The sequence below is a fragment of the Triticum urartu genome, chromosome 2 (assembly GCF_003073215.2).
Source record: "Triticum urartu cultivar G1812 chromosome 2, Tu2.1, whole genome shotgun sequence".
Taxonomy (NCBI): Eukaryota; Viridiplantae; Streptophyta; class Magnoliopsida; order Poales; family Poaceae; genus Triticum; species Triticum urartu.
In genome coordinates, this window is record NC_053023.1 from 505425025 (window position 1) to 505438412 (window position 13388).

At 41.0% G+C, this 13388-nt stretch overlaps 1 long non-coding RNA gene across 2 annotated transcripts; it reads left to right on the top strand.

The window, feature by feature from the left end:
- Positions 1–870: 870 nt before the first annotated feature.
- Positions 871–4565, top strand: LOC125538282. 2 transcript variants are annotated; one of them, XR_007296282.1, is made up of 3 exons: positions 885–2148; positions 3496–3583; positions 4314–4565. It is a non-coding gene; the product is annotated as an uncharacterized LOC125538282 (long non-coding RNA). The 2 variants fall into 2 exon arrangements; XR_007296281.1 differs by having other exon boundaries at positions 871–2148; positions 3496–4565.
- Positions 4566–13388: the final 8823 nt, after the last annotated feature.

Here is a 13388-nt window from a genome sequence, read left to right on the forward strand (position 1 = left end):
GCAAGTATCCGCAAATACAACAAAAGTATTAAGGTAGACCTAACCATAGCATGAAACATATGGATCCAAATCAGCCCCTTACGAAGCAACGCATAAACTAGGGTTTAAGCTTCTGTCACTCTAGCAACCCATCATCTACTTATTACTTCCCAATGCCTTCCTCTAGGCCCAAACAATGGTGAAGTGTCATGTAGTCGACGTTCACATAACACCACTAGAGGAGAGACAACATACATCTCATCAAAATATCAAACGAATACCAAATTCACATGACTACTAATAGGAAGACTTCTCCCATGTCCTCAGGAACAAAAGTAACTACTCACAAAGCATAAACATGTTCATAATCAGAGGGGTATTAATATGCACATAGGATCTGAACATATGATCTTCCACCAATTAAACCAACTAGCATCAACTACAAGGAGTAATTAACACTACTAGCAACCTACTAGCACCAATCCCGGACTTGGAGACAAGATTTGGATACAATAGATGAACTAGGGTTTTGAGATGAGATGGTGTTGATGAAGATGTTGATGGTGATTGCCCTCTCCCGATGAGAGGAGCGTTGCACTACACCACAACCCTTGATTGGGGGCAATTAACTGCCGGGAGAAATATCATCATAAAGGCAAATCATCTGCCAGGGATTATTCTACTGCCGGCAGAAGTATCCAATAACAAATAAACTGCCGGTAGAACTCAAACAATAAGGGCATTCAAACTGCCGGCACAGATACCCATTTTCAAGGACACAATATCTGCCGGCACACCTAAACAATGGCATATTATCTTTTTTTTTGAGCATCAACAATGGCATATTATCTGCCGGGGACTACTTGTGAGGCCAAACCAATATAATACGTATTGGCGCAGGATTAGCATGGGAGAGCGCGCGAGATGCGAAAATTTTCGCTCCAAATAAGCAAAATCCCCAAACTCCAACTCAGACTAAAATCCCCAAATCGACCACCCTGACCTAGCCTCCTCCCCGAGCACATGCCGCCGCCGCCCCCCACCCTGCGCGGCTGCCGACCGCCCTCCGCCACACTCCAGTGCCAGCTTCCTCCCCGACCACGCGCCGACCACCGTCCGCCACACCTAGTGCCACTCCTCCCGGACCATGCCGCCGAGCACCCTCCGCCGCCCCGACCACCATTCGCCGGACCTCCAGCAACGCCCAAGCAGCCAAACCTCCTACACGCATCCTCCGCCAGGCTCCTCTAGGCTCGAGTTGCTCAAGTGTTTCAGCGGAAGGATCTGTTCGAGTGAGGTTGTCCACAAGGATGACGTCTAACTTCCACCAGATCTGGCATGAAACGAGGTAATCCAGTTAGGTTTAGTTTTGATTTGGCTGTCTTACCTCCCCGTACAGCAGTCTTGGCCTCTTTCCCATCCGCCCTCGCTGTAGCACATGGCTGCCAACATTGTATTCTCGGCTTGTAGGATACCCAAGCGACTCGCAGATGCGAAGGAAAATTGAGCAAGGTTCCGCCTCCCATGGTTGAGCAGTCGTAAGGGTTATGTTGTCTCTCCATGTTGCTGGTCATATGAGCCCAACTAATATTTGCTTCCTGTGATCTACGGAAGGATAAAATTGATGTTTCCTACCTGCCATACTCATCTATTTCTGTTTTCAGTTGACATGCCTACTGTACGAATTACAGTCTTTGGTACATTCACTTATCCCTTCGAATTTGACAAGCATGGAAGAATCTGAATATCACTTATCCCTCTCCCGTTATTATTTAGCATATGTTAACTGACTGCTGTGTTTATGCTTATATCCTTCGGTTATTGTTTATAACAAACCAAATTAAGGATTTTGTGTTCATCTCTGAAACTTCATAGTGATGGTTGGTATTTAATCTTTCAAGGAAATGCAGCAAACTGTTGTACTAGGAAGATTATCCTGACATGGGAGTTTTTTTAGGAACAGGAGAGTTGCACACATATGAAGTATAGAAATTTATTCTTAATGTGCTAGGCTTAATGCAACTAGATAAATAATGTTCAACAAGGCATATTGATGTGTTAAATTGTTTTCAGTTTCAGTGTCAATACAAGAAAGGTAACCTTGTGTTAGATCTTCAATCCAAGGGAGAAATTGGAGCATCGGGACATTTAAACCGAACCTAAATTAAGGTAATAACATATGTAAAGTATGTTATTTTCTGTTGTTCTCAAGCCCCAATGTTTTGGTTCATTTTAGAAAAACAGGGGCCACTCTTAGGTTCCATTTTGATTTGAACTGAAACTGCGTACGTAGTTAACACCATTGAGACAGACTGAGTAGCTAACCACTTATAAGGTTTTTCAGAAAAGAATGATGAAATAAAAGGGGACACCATCGAGACAGACTGAGTAGCTAACTCGAAGTCTTGTGCATGGAAGGAAATTGGGATATTTGCTAATTCTGTACTAGTCAAAACGTATGTGTAGATATTCTGATCATTCTGGTTCATGTCCTACTTAATTAAGGTCTTCTTTTATAGGCCTTGCGCAGATGATATCTCTACTCTTATAAAAAACCGAGTTGGTGATGATGGTGTGCCTGCCATCCCGCAATATAGACCATCCGATCTATATCTGACGGATAGAAAGCAAACTATGACAATTTTGCAAAAAGATACCCGCACCCCTCTCCAAATTTGCAGATAAGGACTTCCCTCGTTCATCTTTGTCTCCCACGAGATAAACAGCTCGTATAAATGCATCTTGATGTTCCATGCAACGCATGGGCCTCTTGCTAGTGATTATTTAACAACTTAATTTCATGGCGTTGGATCTCACGTGAATAAACTATATGTCGAAGTGTTTGCTGTTCTTTGCTTAACTAGATATCAAAGTATAAACAACAAGCTCGTATACAATATGTCAAATTATAATCAAATAACAAGCTCAATAATGATAAGAGCTTTACAAGTAACAAGCTCCATTACAAAGATGTCAAAGTTTTAATATAAATTGTACCAACTTATAATGGTGGATTCTAATTATAGTGAACTAGATAAGCGGCCTTCGGTGAATTTTGAGCTCTTGTCTGTTGTCTTCAACTGACAGTGTGTAGCAGCCAACAATGTGAATTTATGATGGTTATTTAGTTTATTTTATTGTACGTTCTACAGAGCTTTCCTCATTAATTCAATTTTTCACAAAATTGGGAAGGCTATTGTATTGCTGCGTAAACTGGAGCAAGGCCGTACCATTTCCATCTGACAAAACATCCTGAATGTCTTGTCTAGTTCTTACACTCTAACAAGGCCATACATAACGGTGTTGTAAGATGAAAGTCTGGACATTATTTAGCTTTTAAACTTACAGTATACTGCTCTTACAATGTTGTAAGATTGAACGTCGAAGATACTACACTTCGGTACAGATCTATATCATTATTTGAGAAGTAAACTTTTAATCTGCAGTAGAGTTGTATCTACTAAACATTTTAATTTCTTGATTAATTTTCTGTATCTATCACTTCAATGGTTACAGGTTGATCTTTACTTGCAATCTAATTTGCATATTGGTGTGTGTTCTTCAGGAATCATGATACTACTTTATGATCTGATTGGTGAAAGAGGTATTTTGTACGGTTCTCTTGTGTCCGACATGTCTTTTTCTCTCTATATAAAGTAGCATTGAAAATGTCCTTGTATTTCCTTTGACATCTCCGAAGCTCATACCTGAATATCATGATATATGCCTGTAAGAAAGCTATGTATGTTCTTTTGAGTTAAACCTAACACCAAACATTTTAGTTTCTATACTTGTCAGTTAATGCTGGAAAAACGTTTGAATTTTATTTGCTGTACTAGTTGCCTTTGTGTGCTCATACAAAAATACTAGATCCTACGATGTCAAAAATTGATACAGGTTGTGGATCACACTTCCTTTTTCTCGAACATTGTTCCTATTTTGTCTTATGTGCAGTTTTTTCAAACAGATTTCGATGATTCTTCACTTTCAGAAAACTGAACTTAATATCAGAGGCAATCTCACCATGCCATTATGGGTTTAATTATTTGTCCAGACCTGAAACTGTTGTCATGCTTTCCAGGAAGGGCAACTAGATGTGCTTAATTCATGTGCCCAGGCTTGAAACTGCGGACATTTTTTAGCTTCTTATTAAATCGAATATTCACTTGATGCCTTGATGGGAAATTTGTCGAGAAATTTTCTTGATGATGTAGCCGTTTTCTTCTAAAAGTTGGGGTGGTGAACTTTTGTAGATTCAGAGTATCGTAATAAATGTAATGGATATAATGTTTTCTAATACTACCTGACTTGACATTTGGACTTTTCCTGTCTAGGTTGAAAATGTTCCTATAAGATTCGTCAAGATACCTTGCCTTAACCATATGCCCTGAGCTCACACAGAAGTTACAGGCTTTACTCTTTGTGTTTGTTTCATCTTGTACTGCTCAAGTTTCTAGAAACTACAGATGCTAAATTATGAGGGAAGTCTTCATGTGTAATCAATGAATTGCTTACATTGTAAAATATTTGATGATCAGACTTTATAATATATATGCGATGTGCATCTGCATAATCTTTTTGCTTTATTTGAATGGATGTGTCATCTTTGGAATCGGGGTGTGTATGTAAATGTGAAATAAATGTAACACCAGAGTGTAATAGCCTTATTAATTGGGATACTTGGCACCACTGGCCCATCATCTGCCAGGAAACCTATTGATTGCTGGCAAAAAATATCTGCTAGGAGAAGTTTGAACATGATGGCATAAAAACTGCCGGCACATCCCTATCTGCCGGGAACTACAATCCCTGGCAGCCGTTCTCGTGGCAGTTCCATCTGCCGGGAGAAAAACATTCCCGGCAGTCAGACTGCCCTTGTAAGTGCCTTATCCTGGCAGTTTTCCTGTCCTTACAACCGTGTTGTGGTGTAGTGTTGGTGATGACGATGGCGATGATTTGCCCCTCCGGGAGGGAAGTTTCCCCGGCAGAACAGCCCCACCAGAACCCTAGATTGGTTCCGCCAAGGTTCCACCTCTCGGCGGCGGAGTTTCGTTTGAGAAGATGGCTTATGATTTTTTTCCATCGAAAGAGTCCATATAGCAGAAGATGGTCACCGGATGGCCACCAAGGGGCCCACGAGGTAGGTGGCGCGCCCAGGGGGGTAGGGCGTGCCCCCACCCTCGTGGGAAGGGTGTGGCCCCCCTGGTGAAGTTCTTGCGCTCAATGTTTTTTATATATTTGGAAAACATCATCCGTGAAGTTTCAGGACTTTTGGAGCTGTGCAGAATAGGTCTCTAATGTTTGCTTCTTTTCTAGCCAGAATCCCAACTGCCGGCATTCTCCCTCTTTATGTAAACCTTGTAAAATAAGAAAGAATAGGCATAAGTATTGTGACATAATGTGTAATAATAGCCCATAATGCAATAAATATTGATATAAAAGCATGATGCAAAATGGACGTATCAACTCCCCCAAGCTTAGACCTCGCTTGTCCTCAAGCGAAAAGCCAAAATCGAAAAATATGTCCACATGTTTAGAGATAAAGGTGTCGATAAAAATAAAATATAGACATGAGGGCATCATGATCATTCTTAGAGCAGCAACTTATATAATTCTTGTCATATGATATCTTATGCTAGAGTAATAATTCAATCATAATATCAAGTATGAATCGTAAACTTCATACCAGTCATTGAAGCAATTGCAATTTATCATAACATAGGAAAGAGTCAATGTATAAGAGCTTTTCAGCAAGTCCACATACTCAACTATCATATAGTCTTTCACAATTGCGGACACTCACGCAATACTTATGGGTATGGATACAGATATGTAGATCTCCTACCATTGTAACCGACTCTGTGTAACCCTAGCCCTCTCCGGTGTCTATATAAACCGGAGAGTTTTAGTCCGTAGGACGAACAACAATCATACCATAGGCTAGCTTTTAGGGTTTAGCCTCTCTGATCTCGTGGTAGATCTACTCTTGTACTACCCATATCATCAATATTAATCAAATAGGACGTAGGGTTTTACCTCCATCAAGAGGGCCCGAACCTGGGTAAAACATCGTGTCCCCTGCCTCCTGTTACCATCCGACCTAGACGCACAGTTCGGGACCCCCTACCCGAGATCCGCTGGTTTTGACATCGACAATAGTCATGTGAATTTGGTATTCGTTCGATATTTTGATGAGATGTATGTTGTCTCTCCTCTAGTGGTGTTATGTGAACATTGACTACATTACACTTCACCGTTATTTGGGCCTAGAGGAAGGCATTGGGAAGTAATAAGTAGATGATGGGTTGCTAGAGTGACAGAAGCTTAAACCCAAGTTTATGCGTTGCTTCATAAGGGGCTGATTTGGATCCATATGTTTCATGCTATGGTTAGGTTTACCTTAATACTTCTGTTGTAGTTGCGGATGCTTGCAATAGAGGTTAATCATAAGTAAGATGCTTGTCCAAGTAAGGACAGTACCCAAGCACCGGTCCACCCACATACCAAATTATCAAAGTACCGAACGCGAATCATATGAACGTGATGAAAACTAGCTTGACCATAATCCCCATGTGTCCTCAGGAGCGCTTTCTTCTATATTAGAGTTTGTCCAGGCTTGTCCTTTGCTTGAAAAAGGATTGGGCCACCTTGCTGCACTTTATTTACTTTTGTTACTTGTTGCTCGTTACAAATTATCTTATCACAAAACTATCTATTACCTATAATTTCAGTGCTCGCAGAGAATACCTTGCTGAAAACCGCTTATCATTTCCTTCTGCTCCTTGTTGGGTTCGACACTCTTACTTATCAAAAGGACTACGATAGATCCCCTATACTTGTGGGTCATCAAGACTATTTTCTGGTGCTGTTGCCAGGGACTGAAGTGCCTTTGGTAGGTGGAATTTGGTAAGGAAAATTTATATAGTGTGCTGAAATTTACTGTCACTAGTTACTATGGAAAGTAATCCTCTGAGGGGCTTGTTCGGGGTATCTTCACCCCGACCAGTAGAGCATAGAGTTTCTCCTCAACCTACTCAACCTACTGAACCTACTAAAAATGAAAATGTCTACTTTGAAATTCCTTCGGGTATGATAGAAAAACTGCTAGCTATTCCTTTTGCAAGAGATGGAACATTACATCTTGATGAGCACCTAATATATGTGGATGAAGTTTGTGGATTATTTAAGCTTGCATGTATGCCCGATGATGTTATCAAGAATAAGTTCTTCCCTTTATCTTTGGAGGGAGACGCATTGACATGGTATAGGCTATGTGATGATATGGGATCATGGCACTACAAACGATTGAAATTGGAATTTCCTCAGAAGTTTTATCCTATGCATCTTGTTCATCGTGATCGTAATTATATGTATAATTTTTGGTCTCGCGAAGGAGAAAACATCGCTCAAGCTTGGGGGAGGCTTAATTCAATGTTATATTCATGCCCCAATCATGAGCTCTCAAGAGAAATGATTATTCAAAAAAATTTATGCTCGGCTTTCTGATAACAACCGCACCATGCTCGATACTTCTTGTGCTGGATCTTTTATGATGAAGACTGTTGAATTCAAATGGGATTTATTGGAAAGAATTAAACACAACTCCAAAGATTGGGACCTCGACAATGGTAAGGAGTCAGGTATGACACCTAGTTTTGATTGTGTTAAATCTTTTATGGATACAGATATTTTTCGTAAATTTAGCACTAAATATGGACTTGACTCTGAGATAGTAGCTTTTTTCTGTGAATCTTTTGCTTCTTATGTTGATCTCCCCAAGGAGAAGTGGTTTAAATATCATCCTCCCATTGAAGTAAAAGTAGCTGCACCTATTAAAGTTGAAGAAAAGACTGTCACTTATAATGATCCTATTATTCCTACTGCTTATGTTGAGAAACCACCTTTTCCTGTTAGGATAAAAGATCATGCTAAAGCTTCAACTTTGGTTCGTAAAAGCAATATTAGAACCTATAGACCTCCTGAGCTGAAGGAAATATGCCCTAGAGGCAATAATAAAGTTATTATTTATTTCCTTATATCATGATAAATGTTTAATTATTCATGCTAGAATTGTATTAACCGGAAACATAATACATGTGTGAATACATAGACAAACAGAGTGTCACTAGTATGCCTCTACTTGACTAGCTCGTTGATCAAAGATGGTTATGTTTCCTAACCATAGACATGAGTTGTCATTTGATTAACGGGATCACATCATTAGGAGAATGATGTGATTGACTTGACCCATTCCGTTAGCATAGCACTTGATCGTTTAGTTTGTTGCTATTGCTTTCTTCATGACTTATACATGTTCCTATGACTATGAGATTATGCAACTCCTATTTACCGGAGGAACACTTTGCGTGCTACCAAACATCACAACATAACTGGGTGATTATAAAGGTGCTCTACAGGTGTCTCCGAAGGTACTTGTTGGGTTGGCGTATTTCGAGATTAGGATTTGTCACTCCGATTGTCGGAGAGGTATCTCTGGGCCCTCTCGGTAATGCACATCACTTAAGCCTTGCAAGCATTGCAACTAATGAGTTAGTTGCAGGATGATGTATTACGGGACAAGTAAAGAGACTTGCCGGTAACGATATTGAACTAGGTATTGAGATACCGACGATCGAATCTCGGGCAAGTAACATACCGATGACAAAGGGAACAACGTATGTTGTTATGCGGTCTGACCGATAAAGATCTTCGTAGAATATGTGGGAACCAATATGAGCATCTAGGTTCCTCTATTGGTTATTGACCGGAGACGTGTCTCGGTCATGTCTACATTGTTCTCGAACCCGTAGGGTCCGCACGCTTAAGGTTTCGATGACAGTTATATTATGAGTTTATGAGTTTTGATTTACCGAAGGAGTTTGGAGTCCCGGATGAGATCGGAGACATGACGAGGAGTCTTGAAATGGTCGAGACGTAAAGATCGATATATTGGATGACTATATTCAGACATCGGAAAGGTTCCGAGTGATTCAGATATTTTTCGGAGTACCGAAGAGTTACGGGAATTCGCCGGGGAGTATATGGGCCTTATTGGGCCATACGGGAATAGAGGAGAGAGGCCAAAAGGAAGGAGGCGCGCCCCCCCTCTGGTCCGAATTGGACAAGGGGTGCAGCCCACTTTTCCTTATTCCTCTCCCCCTCTTTCCTTCTCTCCTACTCCAACAAGGGAAGGAGGAGTCCTACTCCCGGTGGGAGTAGGACCCCCCCTTGGCGCGCCCTCCTCCTAGGCCGGCCGCCTCCCTCCCTTGCTCCTTTATATACGGGGGGAGGGGGCACCCCATAGACACAACAGTTGATCATTGATCTCTTAGCCGTGTGTGGTGCCCCCCTCCACCATAGTCCTCAATAATATTGTAGTGGTGCTTAGGCGAAGCCCTGCGATAGTAGAACATGAAGATCGTCACCACGCCGTCGTGCTGACAGAACTCTTCCCCGACATTTTGCTGGATCGGAGTCCAGGGATCCTCATCGAGCTGAACATGTGCTAGAACTCGGAGGTGCCGTAGTTTCGGTGCTTGATCGGTCAGGCCATGAAGACGTACGACTACATCAACCGCGTTGTGCTAACGCTTCCGCTTTTGGTCTACGAGGGTACGTGGACAACACTCTCCCCTCTTGTTGCTATGCATCACCATGATCTTGCGTGTGCGTAGGAATTTTTTTGAAATTCCTACGTTCCCCAACAGTGGCATCCGAGCCTGGTTTTATGCGTTGATGTTATATGCACGAGTAGAACACAAGTGAGTTGTGGACGATATAAGTCATACTGCTTACCAGTATGTCACACTTTGGTTCGGCGGTTTTGTTGGATGAAGCGGCCCGGACCGACATTACGCGTATGCTTACGCGAGACTGGTTCTACCGACGTCCTTTGCACACTGGTGGCTGGCAGGTGTCAGTTTCTCCAACTTTAGTTGTACCGAGTGCGGCTATGCTCGGTCCTTGAGAAGGTTAAAACAGCACTAACTTGACAAACTACCGTTGTGGTTTTGATGCGTAGGTAAGAACGGTTCTTGCTCAGCCCGTAGCAGCCACGTAAAACTTGCAACAACAAAGTAGAGGACGTCTATCTTCTTTTTGCAGGGATGTTGTGATGTGGTATGGTCAAGACGTGATGAGATATAAGTTGTTTTATAAGATGATCATGTTTTGTTGAAGTTATCGGCAACTGGCAGAAGCCTTATGGTTGTCTCTTTATTGCATAAGATGCAAGCGCCAACTAATTGCTTTACTTTATCGCTATGCGATAGCAATAGTTGGCGAGACAACCATGTGACGACACATTGATATAGATCAAGGTGATGGAGATCATGGTGTCATGCCGATGACGGTGGAAATCATGACGATGCTTTGGAGATGGAGATCAAAGGCACAAGATGATGATGGCCATATCATGTCACATATTTTGATTGCATGTGATGTTTATCTTTTATACATCTTATTTTGCTTAGTTCGGCGGTAGCATTATAAGATGATCTCTCACTAAATTTCAAGATAAAAGTGTTCCCCTGAGTATGCACCGTTGCCAAAGTTCGTCGTGCCCAGACACCACGTGATGATCGGGTGTGATAAGCTCTACGTCCATCTACAACGGGTGCAAGCCAGTTTTGCACACGCAGAATACTCAGGTTAAACTTGACGAGCCTAGCATATGCAGATATGGCCTCAGAACACTGAGACCGAAAGGTCGAGCATGAATCATATAGTAGATATGATCAACATAGTGATGTTCACCATTGAAAACTACTCAATTTCACGTGATGATCGGTTATGGTTTAGTTGATATGGATCACGTGATCACTTAGATGGTTAGAGGGATGTCTATCTAAGTGGGAGTTCTTAAGTAATATGATTAATTGAACTTAAATTTATCATGAACTTAGTCCTGGTAGTATTAGCATATCTATGTTGTAGATCAATAGCTCGCGTTTAGCTCCCCTGTTTTATTTTTGATATGTTCCTAGAGAAAACTAAGTTGAAAGATGTTAGTAGCAATGATGCGGATTGGATCAGTGATCTGAGGTTTATCCTCATTGCTGCACAGAAGAATTATGTCCTTGATGCACCGCTAGGTGACAAACCTATTGCAGGAGCAGATGCAGATGTTATGAACGTTTGGCTAGCTCAATATGATGACTACTTGATAGTTCAGTGCACCATGCTTAAACGGCTTAGAATTGGGACTTCAAAGATGTTTTGAACGTCATCGACCATCTGAGATATTCCAGGAGTTGAAGTTAATATTTCAAGCAAATACCCGAGTTGAGAGATATGAAGTCTCCAACAAGTTCTATAGCTAAAAGATGGAGGAGAATAGCTCAATCAGTGAGCATGTGCTCAGATTGTCTGGGTACTACAATCTCTTGAATCAAGTGGGAGTTAATCTTCCAGATAAAATAGTGATTGACTGAATTCTCTAGTCACCATCACCAAGTTAGTAGAACTTCGTGATGAACTATAATATGCAAGGGATAACGGAAACGATTCCCAAGCTCTTCGTGATGCTGAAATCGACGAAGGTAGAAATCAAGAAAAGCATCAAGTGTTGATGGTAAACAAAACCACTAGTTTCAAGTAAAGGGTCAAAGAGAAGAAAGGGGAACTTCAAGAAGAACGGCAAACAAGTTGCTGATCAAGTGAAAAAAAAAACCCAAGTCTGGACCTATGCCTGAAACTGAGTGCTTCTACTGCAAAGGGACTGGTCATTGGAAGCGGAACTACCCCAAGTAATTGGCGGATAAGAAGGATGACAAAGTGAACATAGGTATATTTGATATACATGTTATTGATGTGTACTTTACTAGTGTTTATAGCAACTCTTCAGTATTTGATACTAGTTCAGTTGCTAAGAATAGTAACTCGAAACGGGAGTTGCAGAATGAACATAGACTAGTTAAGGGTGAAGTGACGATGTGTATTGGAAATGGTTCCAAGATTGATATGATCATCATCGCACACTCCCTATACTTTCGGGATTAGTGTTAAACCTAAAATAAATGTTATTTAGTGTTTGCGTTGAGCATGAATATGATTGGACCATGTTTATTGCAATACGGTTATTCATGTAAGTTAGAGAATAATTGTTGTTCTGTTTACATGAATAAAACCTTCTATGGTCATACACCCAATAAAAATGGTTTGTTGGATCTCGATCGTGGTAATACACATTTTCATAATATTGAAGCCAAAAGATGCAAAGTTAATAATGATAGTGCAACTTATTTGTGGCACTACCGTTTAGGTCATATCGGTGTAAAGTGCATGAAGAAAATCCATGCTGATGGGCTTTTGGAATCACTTGATTATGAATCAGTTGATGCTTGCGAACCATGCCTCATGGGCAAGATGACTAAGACTCCGTTCTCTGGAACATTGGAGCGAGCAACAGATTTGTTGGAGATCATACATACTGATGTATGTGGTCCGATGATTATTGAGGCTCACGGCAGGTATCATTATTTTTTGATCTTCACAGATGATTTGAGCAGATATGAGTATATCTACTTGATGAAACACAAGTCTAAAACATTTGAAAAGTTCAAAGAATTTCAGAGTGAAGTGGAGAATCATCGTAAGAAAAATAAAAGTTTCTACGATATGATCGCAGAAGTAAAATATTTGAGTTATGAGTTTGGCCTTCAGTTAAAACAATGTGAAATAGTTTCACTACTCACGCCACCTGGAACACCACAGTGTAATGGTGTGTCCGAACGTCGTAACCGTACTTAATTAGATATGGTGCAATCTATGATGTCTCTTACTGATTTACCACTATCATTTTAGGGTTATGTATTAGATACAGCTACATTCACGTTAAATAGGGCACCATCTAAATCCGTTGAGATGACACCGTATGAACTATGGTTTGGCAAGAAACCTAAGCTGTCGTTTCTTAAAGTTTGAGGTTGCAATGCTTATGTGAAAAAATTTCAACCTGATAAGATCAAACCCAAATCGGAGAAGTGCATCTTCATAGGATACCCAAAAGAAAAATGTTGGGTACACCTTCTATCACAGATCCGAAGGCAAGATATTCATTGCTGAGAATGGATCCTTACTAGAGAAGGAGTTTCTCTTGAAATAAGTGAGTGGGAGAAAAGTAGAACTTGATGAGGTAACTGTACCTGCTCCCTTATTGGAAAGTAGTTCATCACAGAAATCTGTTCCTGTGACTACTACACCAATTAGTGAGGAAGCTAATGATGATGATCATGCAACTTCAGATCAAGTTACTACCGAACCTTGTAGGTAAACCAGAGTGAGATCTGCACCAGAGTGGTACGGTAATCCTGTTCTGGAGGTCATGTTACTTGACCATGATGAGCCTACGAACTATGAGGAAGCGATGATGAGCCCAGATTCCGCGAAATGGCTTGAGGCCATGAAAT